The sequence below is a fragment of the Galeopterus variegatus genome, unplaced genomic scaffold, assembly GCF_000696425.1.
Source record: "Galeopterus variegatus unplaced genomic scaffold, G_variegatus-3.0.2 Scaffold2409, whole genome shotgun sequence".
In the NCBI taxonomy this organism is placed as follows: domain Eukaryota; kingdom Metazoa; phylum Chordata; class Mammalia; order Dermoptera; family Cynocephalidae; genus Galeopterus; species Galeopterus variegatus.
Window position 1 is genome coordinate 168,577 of NW_007728520.1, and position 13,322 is coordinate 181,898.

The 13,322-nt window shown below is 38.3% G+C and overlaps 1 pseudogene; it reads left to right on the forward strand.

Annotated features, from left to right (window-relative positions):
- The window catches only part of LOC103597754, a 112,458-nt pseudogene that overhangs the window by 26,846 nt on the left and 72,290 nt on the right, over positions 1-13,322 (forward strand).

Below are 13,322 nucleotides of genomic sequence, written 5' to 3' on the forward strand. Positions count from 1 at the left end.
AACTCATATGAACAGATACATTTGTATTTTCTTGTTTTTCTTTTTCTTTTATACGAAAGAAATCCTTTGGGATTTTGAACTGTAGTTATCCTTTGGGTTTTGAACCTAACAAGAGAAGGTACTTCAAAAAGTTCCTGGAAAAATGGAATTAAAATATAATGCAAATCCTTCCATAAACTTTTTTAGATCCCTCGTATAACCTGTAAATTCTGCATTATCAATTATAGGGATCTTCCTCTTTATCCCCCCCCCCAGCATATTAATAGCACTCTATCATGGGAATGTACTGTAGTTTATTCAACTACTCTCCTGTGAATGGGCATTTAGGTGTTTCCCAATACTTTGCGATATTATGTATAAGTATTTTCATATTGTAAGTATGTGTCTTAGTCAGTTTAGGCTGTTGTAACAACATCCATACACTGGGTGGCTTATAAACAACAGAAATTTATTTCTCACAGTTCTAGAGGCTGGAAATCCTAGATCAGGGTGCTGCCAGCATGGTTGAGTTATGATGAGGCCCATCATGTAGGTTACAGACTGTAGATTTATATCCTCACATAGTGGAGAGCAGAAAGAAGTAAGCTCTCTTGTGACTCTTACAAGGGTAGTAATCCCATTCACACTCATATGATCTTGTCTAATCCTAATTACCTCCCAAAGACCCCTACCTCCTAGTATCATCACATTGGGAAGTAGGGTATCAGCATGAATTTTGGGAGGATCCGAACATTTCAGTTTACAACAGCATATCTTCGGCATAAATTCCTAGGAGTGGGCCAATAGGTAAAGCACAGGTAGTTTTGTTAGGTGTTGCCATGTTTTCCTTAGTACAGATTGTACCAACTTGCACTCCCACCAACAGTGCATGAGAGTACCTGTTTCTTCACGTCCTTGCCAACAGTCTGGGTACTGTTGTGTCTTCTTGGTTTTTAAAAAATTATTCAACAATTGTTTATATATATTTTTATTGAGGTAAAATTCCCATAACGTAAAATTTACCATGTTGACCACTTTCAAAGTGTACAATTTGAGTGTTTTTTAATATATTCACAATGTCATGCAACCATCACCACTATCTAATTCCAGAATATTTCCACCATCCTCAAAAGAAACTCCTTACCTCTTAGCAGTCATTATCAACTCCCCACTCCCCCCAGCCCTCCTAGCCAGTAATCTACTTTTTGTCTCTATAGCTTTGCATGTTCTAGATATTTCATATAAGTGGAATCGTACAGTTTGTGGCCTTTTATGTCTGGCTTCTTTGACTTAGTGTAATGTTTTCAAGGTTCATCCATGTTGTAGCATGTATCAGTACTTCATTCCTTTTTTTGCCAAACAATATTTCATTGTTAGATATACCATATTTTGTTTATCCATTCATCTGTTAATAGACATTTGGGTTATTTTCACTTTTTGGCTATTATGAATAATGCTGCTTTGAACATTCACATACAAGTTTTTATTTGGATGTATGCCTTCAGTCTCTTGGATTATACCTGAGAGTGGAATTGTTGGGTCATATGGTAACTACGGGTTAAGTACGTTTGAACTGCTCCAGATTTGAAACTTTTTGAGCACTGACATGACACACAGAGCTTATCAATGAACATTTCAGATTTTGGATTTTCAGAAAGCATATAATGCAAATATCCCATAATCTGAAAAAATTCAAAATCTGAAACACTGCTGGTCCCAGGCATTTTGGATAATGGATACTTAACCTATAATGTTTAACCTTTTGAGGAACAACCAAACTATTTCTGTAGTAGTTGCACCTTTTCACATTCCTCCCAGCAGTGTATGAGGGTTTCCTTGCCAGCACTTGTTACATCTTTTTAATGAACTGTCTGTCCGCGTCTTTTGTCCATTTGTCTATCAGTTTTCCCCTTCCTTTTAAGAGTTTCTGTAGAGAGTATTAGCTTTTTTTCTGTGATATATAGTACATGTATCTTTCTCTTCTGTTTTTGTTATCTTTTGACTTGGTTTATGGTTTTTTTTGGTTGTTTTGGTTTTTGTTTTTCTTTTTGCCATACTGTCATAATTAAAAAAAAAAACTAAATGGAAGGTACTATGGATAAAAAAAATATTATTTATGCTTTGGCCAATGCCATCTTTCTCTACAGAGGGTTGGCCCTTTTCTTTGCTGGGCAGTTGGGGTGGGAGCCTGGTCATTGCATCCAGTCATGGTGAATCTGAGCAGACTGTGCTCCAGGTTGTGAGGCCCCCTCTGTTTCTGTGCCAGCTGTTCTTAATGTGGGTCTGGGGATGTTCTGAGACTCCTGGTGAATCCTGAAGTCTAATTCCTGTTTCCTAAGATCCTCTCCCTTTCTTTCACTATAGTTTTAGAAGCTCACTCTTGGCTTGGGTTCAGCATTCTAAATGCGGCAACCAGTGGAGTGTTTGACTCAGTCTCCACCTTTTCCTCTCACTAGAATCTTGGGTCCCTTCCTTGCAGTCATAATTTGGTCTCTTGATGCCAAAGGCTCTGCTGGTTTTGATCTCATTAGTAACCTTTTCTTGGTTCTTCAGGCTCTCAAGGGCCCAGAATTGGCAAATGCTCTGTGGGAAAAGACAGCTGTTAGTAGCAGTTCCTGTCTCCATCTGTGTCACTAGTATTACCTTGGTTTGTCTTGAGCCCATCAAATATTGTTTGGGCTTTTTTTTTTTTTAATCTGGATTTCTGACTTTTCACAGTGGGAGTTTTAGTTTTGTCCAAGCTGTTCCCTCACACTCAAATGGAAGTCCTCTGTCGTACTTTTAAAAATTTAGTTGTTTATGCTTTTTTGGTTTTATTTTCAATTGTTCTTTGTCTGATTCACCTGCTAAACAGTGACTTGACTAAGCAGGAGGAACTTATTTAATTATGGTGGGGTTTTTTTGTTTTTTGTTTTTGTCTTTTTCGTGACCGGTAAGGGGATCGCTACCCTTGGTGTGGTGTCGCCCGCATTGCGCTCAGCCAGTGAGCGCACCGGCCAGTCCTATATAGGATCTGAACCCGCGGCGGGAGCGTCGCTGCGCTCCCAGTGCCACACTCTCCTGAGTGCGCCACGGGATCGGCCCTAATTATGGTGTTTTTACTCATCAGTGTCTTCCATGTACAGTGAATACTCATTGAATTTTCATTGTATGAAGAAAGAAATTTTCTTTTAGATAACAGTTTTCAAAAGTAGGCAGTAAATAAACAAATTTGGCTTTGCTGTGAGATTTTCCCACAAATATAAAGTCTGTGGTGAAAAAATGGGAGGGGGGTTAAGTTACATTATTTATAGATATCACAATGAATTTTTGACATACCTGAAATCAGAGTCCTAGTATTTTAATGATTTAACAGATATTTATTGTGCTACTGTAAATCAGGTACTGCTTTGAGTGTGGGGGACATAGTGATTATTTTGGTAGGTTAGTTCCCTATTCTCCTCAAGTTTCTTCTGCATATAACATATCATAGAGACAGAATAAAGAAGTGTTATTAATATAAATATCAATGTATCACATTTTTAATTGATAGATTTCAAATATTATACAACAAAAAAAATTTTTTTCTCTTAACAGAATATGACAGATACCTAGCATCTAGCAAAATAATGGCAGCTGCTTACCTTGACCCAAACTTGAATCATACACCAAATTCAAGTACTAAGACTCACCTGGGTACTGGTATGGAACGTTCCCCTGGAGCAATGGAGCGAGTATTAAAGGTCTTTCACTATTTTGAAAGCAATAGTGAGCCAACCACGTGGGCCAGTATTATCAGGCATGGAGATGCTACTGATGTCAGGGTAAGTACATTTTCCCATGAGACATCGCTATTGTATTTATTTAAGTTAAATTTTAATGACATATACAAAAAAAAGATAAAGTAATTTTTATTTAATGTATCAGAGACTTCCCATATTACAGAGATGTTAACTTTTTCTTTCTCTTTTTTTTTTTTCCAAAAGATGACCGGTAAGGGGATCTTAACCCTTGACTTGGTGTTGTCAGCACCACGCTCTCCAAGTGAATTAACCAGCCATCCCTATATAGGGATCTGAACCTGTGGCCTTGGTGTTATCAGCACCACACTCTCCCAAGTGAGCCATGGGCCGGCCCTTCTTTATAAGATTTATTTAGTTAAATATGTGACTGACTAGAGTTGAAAAATTTTCTAGGAAAATTATAACTGAATCATATTTTGGTCATATAATGTTATTGACATTTTCACCCCCCCCCCCCCCCCCCCCCCCCCCCGCATTTTTTTTTTTTTTTTTTTAAACTCATAGAAGAGCACAGGGAAACAAAGCAGTTAAAATAGCCTCTAATACTTAGGAAATAAGAAAATCATTTCTAGAAAGTGTAATTTTGGAGATATTTGTGATATTTTCAGATAGGATTATTTCTTGAAAAATGGTTAAATATCTGCTATCTACCAGACACTGCTGTAAGAGGTCCCTTAGCGTTCTTGCTCTTACAGCTTAGAGTCTGTAGGAAGAGAGACATCCATTCATAGTCTTAATGACAGTACAGGGCAGCAGGTGCTTTGCTGGAGGTTGTACCAGGTGCCGTGGATGCCTGGAGGAATGATGCCTAAAGGTAGGAGTAAGCACTAGAAAGGGTTTTGGAGGGTGAATGAGAGCTAGTGATACAGAATTGTGGGAGAAGAGCATGCGAAGCAGAGGTAACTTCATGTTTCTCAAGTGGGGGGGGGGTGAGAAGGCAGCACTGTATTTTCAGAAAGCTGAGTTCAGTATGTAAAATTTCAGAAAGTGTTCACTTTGATCAAGTGTTAAAGAATCACCTCCTCCTTCCTACCCCTCCACTTAGTCTTTATTGATTGTTAAGGAGTAGAGGTGTCCAATGACTAGGAAGTTTAGATATGTCTCTTTTCCTTTTCTTTTTACAATAATGAAATTAATTATTTGACTACCCTTTCACTTCTATGCCTTTACTATTTTTAGGCAAAATAAGGGGGATTGTAGAATTTAGATCGAAGGCTAAAATTTTGCAGATGCATTAATTATACAACATTTTCTGTTACCTCTGTAAAATTACTATATTGATGGACAATTCAGATGGATTGATTATTGTAAGGAGGATCATTCAGGATGGCAATATATGCTATTGTCTTCATGTACAAATTGAAATGTGATAGACTGTTTTTCAAACTTTTTATGAAGCTTGTTGGCTTTTTCTCGTTCTTTTCTAGTTCTTTGTTTTTTATTTAACCTTAAAAATGCAGTCACTTGGTAGAAAGGTGTGCAGTGAGTGTCCTACTGTGATGTTAATCAGATTATTCATACTGGAAAGAAACCTTGTAGATATAACTTATGGGAAGGCTCTTAATATATGTCCTGGTCTTTGTAAATTTCAGGTACAGTGAATGAGGAAACATTTTAAGCCATTCTGTCAGCCTTGATAAACTTCAGAGCATTTGTGCAGGAGAGAAACCTTTCACAGGTTATGAATTTGACAAGACGTTTAGGAAATGTTCAAGACTTACTATATCAGAAAATTCACCTTGGAAAGACTGTGTAACAGATATGACATGGTTTTAGTATCAAACTTTCTGCGTGTGAGAGGGTAAATTACAACCATAGAGAGAGTGGTCACAGCAGGCATGTCAGCCTTTAGCTAATGTTAAAAACTACTAAACATCAAAATATTCATTTTGTAACGAAAAATTTACATCAGATACAAATGCATAAGTTATGAGAACATATTTATCAAACATTTCTGAAGATCAGTATAAGCAAATCTGAGTGGCCTAAAAACAAGTCGTTTTATTTCATAGTAATTGATAAGTATTTGAAATTTAAATACCCTTATCCGTTGGTTTTTTCAACAAAAAAACCACAGTTGGCATTGAGTTCACCGCAGCCTTTGTTTGGGATGGCGTGGACTCTGCATGATACTGGGTCACTGCTTGGGTGTTATAAGTAACCCACTATAACATTTGAACATGCAATATTTTAATTGTAAATTAACTAATGGGTGAATCTGTACATTTGAACAAAATAGAAGAACATGTCTGTGACATCTTTCTCCCAAATAAAAAGTATCAGACAAAGGAACATTATGGATCCAGAAATTAATGTACATTGTCAGGAAAGAGTAAAATGAAAGAAACGTGACAGCTTTTGAGGGCCTGATGACTTTAGGACAGAAAGGCAGGGGATAAGTTAAGAATGTAAGTGTAGTCCCTCCACAGAAAGAAACGGACCATTTAGTAGTAAAGGGGAAGCCATGCCAACCATTTTCTGAAGAGAGATGGCTCACTGTTACTCGAAGTCACGAATAATTAGATTCAGTCTTAGCCTCTGTATAGTTACACTGCCCATTATGGTAGCTATGTGCAGCCGTCGGGCACTTCAGTGTGGCTAGCCTGAACTGACATGCTGTAAGTGTAAAAATACACACCACATTTCAAAGACTTAATGTGAAAAAAGAATGTAAAATACCTCACCAGTAATTTATGGTTACATGTTGAAATGATAATATTTTTAATAGGTTAAATAAACTACTCTTAAAATTGTATTTACCTGTTTCTTTTTACTCATGTGGCCACTAGAAATTTTTAAATTGTATATGTGGCTTGCATTATATTTCCACTGGACAGTTGTGCTCTGTAGAAAGTAATTACCAGAAAAACTGTTTGGATCAGAAGAACCAAAATCTTTGGAAGAGTTTAAAGATTTATTTTCATCAGGAAGATATCTGGATTCTTATAATATTTCATTACAGAGGTTTTATTTTTCGTGCTCCAATTAATAAATATTACTCCTTTTGCATATTTGTCCAAATTACACGTAAATAAGTCTAAATGTTGGATTGCTGAAAGGGTTCACAGGACTCCACAATTTATAGGCAGAATATGCAACATAGCAGCAGCAGTAAAATGATACACGTTTAAGGGATCTGGCGATCGCAGGTACAGGCTTCTTGGCCTTAGACATGCTCATTCTTCACATCACAAACCATCACCAGCTTAAGTATGAAGCATCTTGGTATGAGGAAGCCTGATTCCTGTCTTGGTGGGGGTCTATGAGATGGTTATGTAGGCACTTTCCATCTATATAACCAGCCTCAATTGGTGTGACTGCCCAAGAGCCACCAAAATCGGGTGCGAGTCATATATCTGATTATGATTACTAAACAGTACTGTTGGGCTGGTATGTTCTGCCCCTAAACAACTCAGGAACCCATGGTTTCAAACATTACTTTTCTTGACCATAGCTTTGGCCAAGTGTCAGTACCATACTCCAGGTAGCTCTGGAGATAAATAGGGGGTCCATTCAGAATAGTCAAGATTAACCCAGGCTGTTCGGTATTGAATAAGATCAGTCTTCTAGAAACATTGTAGTGATACTTCAGAATAATAATGATAATTGAGAAAATTTCAAATTCTATGAGAGAAATCCCCTACCTAGGAGAAAGCATGACATTGATGCCAGATGGCAAGAAAACATTGGAACAGTATCTTCAAAGGGAAAATAACTTGCACCTCAGAAGTCTATTCCAGATAAATTATCAATCAAGAAAATGTGAGATGAAGGTATCTGCAGAGAAATAGTGATCTACAAAGTTAATACCATAAGCTGTTTTTGAAAAAACAATTAGGTGGTATGATGGAGCATGGAAAAAAGCCCAGAAGGAAATGCTGTAGCAGGATGCAAGCAGCAGTGGTCCCTGTCACAGTTGTTGCCTTGTGTGTGGTCTCTCTTGCACCTCTGTTGCACCTCTCTTACATCCTTGTCTCTTAAAGCCATGGTCATGATTTAATCCAGCTCTCTCTCTATTCCCCACCTGTACCCATGCTCCACTTGCTCTCTTTGAAGATTTATGACAGTTTTGCCCAGCTGCTATGCTGTATTTCCCCAGCCTTATTCTAGACAACCACTTCACACCTTCCCCACTTTCTTCAGCCTGCAGTAGTTGAGAACTTGCACACTTCTTGCTACAAAAGAAGCATCCAGTGCTTCAGTCTAAGGATTACCCCTTCTTTTAGTCACTTAGATCTCTTGCAATCATCTTTTACTCTTGTTTTGCTTGCACCCCATATCTAATATGTTGCTAATCCTCCCCACATTATCTTCAAAATATATCTGGAACCCACACATTTCACATGACCTCCATTACTACTCCTTTTGGTGAATGATAAGAGTTTGGGTATGTTGTCCCCCCAAAGCTCATGTCGAAATCTGATCTCCAGTGTGGCAGTTTTAGGAGCTGTTTGGGTCATAGAGGGTGGATTCCTCATGAATAGATTAATACCCTCCCTGGATGTAGGGGTAGTGAGTGAGTTCTCACTCTGTTCATTCCCCAAAGAGGTAGTTGTTTAAAAGGACCGTGGCACCCCGCTCCCCCCACTCCCCCACTTGCTTCCTCTTGCTGTGTGATCTTACACCTGCTGGCTGCCTGCTCCTTTCTACCATAAGTAGAAGCAGCCTGAGGCCCATACCTGATACAGCTGTCCCGGAATCATGAGCCAGATAAACCTCTTTTCATTATAAATTCACCAGTTTCAGGTTTCTATTATAGCAACACAAAAATGGACTAATATGGTGAGCCACAGCCATCTCTCATGTACATTATTACATGGTCTTACAACTGACATCCTGCTTCCCCCTCTTACCTGCACCCCCACCCCCACCCCCATCTGTTTACAACCCAGCAGTGAGAATGATCCTGTTAAAAAGAATGCCAGAGCTGGTCACTCCTCCACTCAGAATCCTGGCTCATTTAGAGTCAGAATTCAAGTCCTCCCAAGAGTCCTACCATCCCTGCTCTCCCATCATGCCCTGTGACCTTCCAATCGTCTAATCAGTAATTTGCTCAAAACCCCAGTTGCTCCCCATTTCTCTCAGAGTAAAAGCAGATTCCTTCTGGGGCCTGCATGGACCTAAAGGATCTTCTTTCCCATTCACATCCTATTTCTTGCTACTTAGCCCTCACTCACTCTGGCTCTCATGTCCTCCCAGCCTGAAAATGCTCCCTTATGCCCTACCATTTCTGTTTTCCCATCACCCCATTTTGTCATATTTTCTTCACATCATTTATTCTTATTGAAATTGTCTTGTTTATTGATTTGTTTGCTCATTATGTGTTTTCTTCCACCAGATGATAAGCTCTCACAGTTTTATCACCAACATCTTCAGCAGTGGGCAAGCAAACAGCATGTGCTTAGTGGATACTTTTTTGAATGACTACATGACATCCTAGATGAAATGGAATATTTCTAACAGAAATATAGATTGGTTGCAGAAGTCTTAATAGGCTAATAACCACAAAAGATATTGAATTGATAATCAAAGATTATGCCAATCCAAAGCCTTACCTCATTTTACCGATATTTCCCTCAAACCTTTATTCCTAGCTTACTTAAAAAAAAAAAATTCCAAGGCCCAGAACAACCCATTTAATGCCTAGACACCAGGTTACATCACAGTTGAGTTCTTGGACAATATTCTTGTCACATTCAAAGCACCTTAAAATTTTGCTGTCAGGTATGTTGAACTTTTATAAGCATATACAGCACACTCTCAGGTTTTAGTACTCTTCATGAGCCACTTGGGAATGGTTGGCAATTATCTGAACTTGTAATAGTAAGTTAGTTCAGTTTATCTAGTTTGCTAAAAGGTGGGTGTGTGTGGTTGGATTAATACTAGTTATTATTACCAAGCTGATAGTGGGAAGAATAGCAGTGGAAATCAACATTGCAGTGGTCTTAAAACCAGCCTTCTGATGGAATGGAATTTCAAAAGCAATTTGGGATTCTGTGGGTTTGTGGAAGTTATTAGTTCTATGAGCAGAACTGTCCTGCTCAAAAAAAAAAAAAAATCATCTAATCAGTAATTAGCGGGTAGCTGTAGGGGAAGGAAATACTTCAGGCATTTTTTCCCTAAGTTCAGCCCAGGCAGTTGCCTGGAGGACTTTCTCTGGAATAGTCCCATAGTCTTCAGTGTTTATTGTTAGGTGTCATCGTTTGATACCTTATGTGTATCAGAAATGTAAGCTGTTCTCTCTGATAGAGGAAAAGGTAAATGTGCATTAAAAAACTTGAGCACTCGTTGTTATAGATTCAGATAATTTTGGTTCCACAAAGGACTACAGAGGTCTTAGAAAATTAAACTAATCCTTTACAGGATGGAGAGTATCATCTAGGAAGAAAGCTAGAAAGAAAAACCTTAAGAAAAAGATAAAACCATGTGAAGAAGGAAAATATGAGACAGAAGAGCATGAGAAAGTAGACTCTTTATCACCAGATCCTCAGAGATGGCAATTATGGTAGGAAGAATGATGGCCCTAGAGATGTCTGCATCCTCGTCCCCAAAACCTGTACATATATTCCCTTACACGGACAAAGTGACATCACAGATGTGATTAAGGTTAATTCTTGAGACGTGGAGATCATGAGTCCTTAAATGCAACAGACCTATTCTGGCTGTGGTCAGAGGGAGGTGACTACAGAAGAAGGGTCATAGGTAACATTGTTGGCTTTGAAGATGCAGGAAAGGGTACCATGAGCCAAGGAATGCAGGTGACCTCTAGAGCTGGAAAAGGCATGCGTAGAGCCTCCAGAAAGCAGCACATCCCTGCTGACACCTTGATGTTAGTCCAGTGAGACCCATTTCAGATTTTGATCTACAGAACTGATAGATTATACATTTGTGGTTATTTTAAGCATCTAAGTTTATGGTGATTTGTTACAGCAGCAGTAGAGAACTAATACAGTGACTATGGACTGTCTCTCTAGAGAAAGAATGAAAATAAAGGAAAGGGTCACATGACTTCTAACAGTGGTAAAGGTCATTTTGTTTCCAAGTACTGTCTAAAAGATAAGTGACCGAATTGAACCAACCAAAATCACAAAGTAAAAACTTTCAGAAACTAAGAAAATTATAGCCTCCTCTCACTAGAAGTAATCAAGGAAATGTAAATTATCATAACAACAGTGAAATGCTTGGGTTTGGGGGGAGGAGAGGGTCAGCTATCAATTGATAAACATTTTAGGATTGATTTTCTTCATTATTAGTATGAGATGAAGGACAGTCTAACATTACGCGTTAAGTATAATTGGTACAGTTTTATTGGTGGGCAATTTGGTCATATTTATCAAACTGTTTCAATTTGAATAGATTTTGACCCACCATGTCTATTTCTACCCAATGCTCATACATAAGTATGAGCTAGAAGGATAGTCACAGCAGACTGTTTGTATTTCCACCTTGCTTTCTCATTCAAAACAAGGAAATAAAAAAGGAAATAACTGTCCATCATAGTAAAATAACTGTGTGCACTCAGTGCTTTGTTTCTGACAAGATATAAGCATGATGTGAATATTGACTTATTTTATTTTAAACCTTAAAAAGAATTATTTTGCCATGAATGTCTACTATGGTAATTTGATCAGGAAAATTGTGTATTTCCGAAGCCTGGGATATGTGATAATGGAGAAGCAGAGGTTTCAGAGTAGGCAAGTATTGTTTTGTATTCCATGGGATTAGACCGTCATGGGCCTTGAAAGCCAGGATGAGAAATTTAAATTTGATTTTGCTTCCTTTAGTGGCGTATTATAAACCCATGCTCTAGTATCTCCCTAGAGACAGTCACTTTTCTAAATGTATGTATTCCAAAAATACATATACATGTACTTGTGTGTGCATGTGTATGTGTGCTATATGGTAGTATTGTAGTGTTTGTTGAGTATGCATTCATCACTAAATATTTAGTTCTCAGTAATTTGTTGAGTTATCCAGAACTAAATATTTGGTTCTCAAAATTACATAAGTTACTGAGTATATGCATTCACCGTATCATATTTTAAGTACCTTGTGTATTCACAATGTTGATTGCTATCCAGAGAAATTTATAAGGGTACTAGAGAATGAGAAATATGGGAGACACAATATAGAAGCATAATCAAAAGCAAAACAGGAAATTTCTGTGTTTATTGCTTTTAATTGTTCAGTGGAGAGTAAAGGTTGAAACCTGACTTAGTCATAAGATACTACAGTATAGGAACGCTTTGTTACTCAAATCCAAAACTGAAATCATTCTGGGTTTCTTCAAGGAGTGTGATCAAATGAGTGGATCAAAATTTTATCTATTCTGTAAAACTCCAGGACTAGAAATCTGCTTTTCCCCTAATAAACATCACATTTCTGGGCTGTCTCCCTAATTGAGACTGGTTTGCCGCAGGTGGGCTCCTATGTCTGCCCTTGAGTTCAGAAGAATTGAAGTTGGCCTTTTTGTGGGGTCATCAGGGAAGGTGCCAGAGAAGGGGGGATTTCCCCTATGATGTGAATGGTGGCAGATACAAGTATAAGACATGGTTTGTGCCTGGCACTGCCTTGTGCTCGACATCTATGTATGGACAGATAGACCAAGTGAACTGAGACAGATGATTAGAGATAGATACAGACATTATGGTAATAACGGGAGAAAGGTTACTCTTGAAACCATGATCAACCTGTGCTTTACCAAAGGTAACTAGTGTTGGTGTGTGCCAAGTATTGTACTGGCAGAGCTGTAACAGGGAGACAAAGGTGCTTTTGTGGGAATTTCAAAGAAGTGCCAGCCCCTGTCCTTTGTAGCTCAAGCATTTGTGTGTTGGCAAGGAGAAGCAGCAGAAGTTGCCTTTGAGAGAATTACCAAAACATGGTTCTTCCTCTAGGCAAATCCCCCACCCTATAGCACAAGATTTGAAGACTGGAACTTGGGTTGGATTTCAGCTCTAGTTGGTTACCCTTGTGAAGGGTACAACCTGTAATGTCATGTACAGTGGCCCTGTAAGGAATTCTAGGCCTTGGATCAAATAGCCAGAAAGGACATTTAATGCCTATCTCAGTTCTGCATAGAATTCTGTAAGCTGCAAACATACTTCCTGTCCTGATGAGGATTCATCTTCTTTTTTTTTTTTTATTATTATTTTTATTTTGTCAGTATACGATGTAGTTGATTATTATGTCCCATCACCAAAACCTCTCTCCCTCCTCCCTCTCCCCCCTCCCAATTTATCTTCTTTTTTTTTTTTTTTATTATTTTTATTTTGTCAGTATACGATGTAGTTGATTATTATGTCCCATCACCAAAAGCTCTCTCCCTCCTCCCTCTCCCCCCTCCCACCCAAGTGTGTCCCCTCCATTTGCTTGTTGTAAGAACTTCAAAAAAAAAAAATAATTGTGGTTGTTATATCTCCCCCCCGTTTTTTTGTTGTTGTTGTTGTTGTTGTTTGTTTGTGTGTGTGTCAGAGTGTGTGTGAGAGTGTGTGTGTGTATGAGAATTGATTCATTCACCTTGAGCTCCCTCCAATAAGTGAAAACATGTGGTATTTCTTTTTC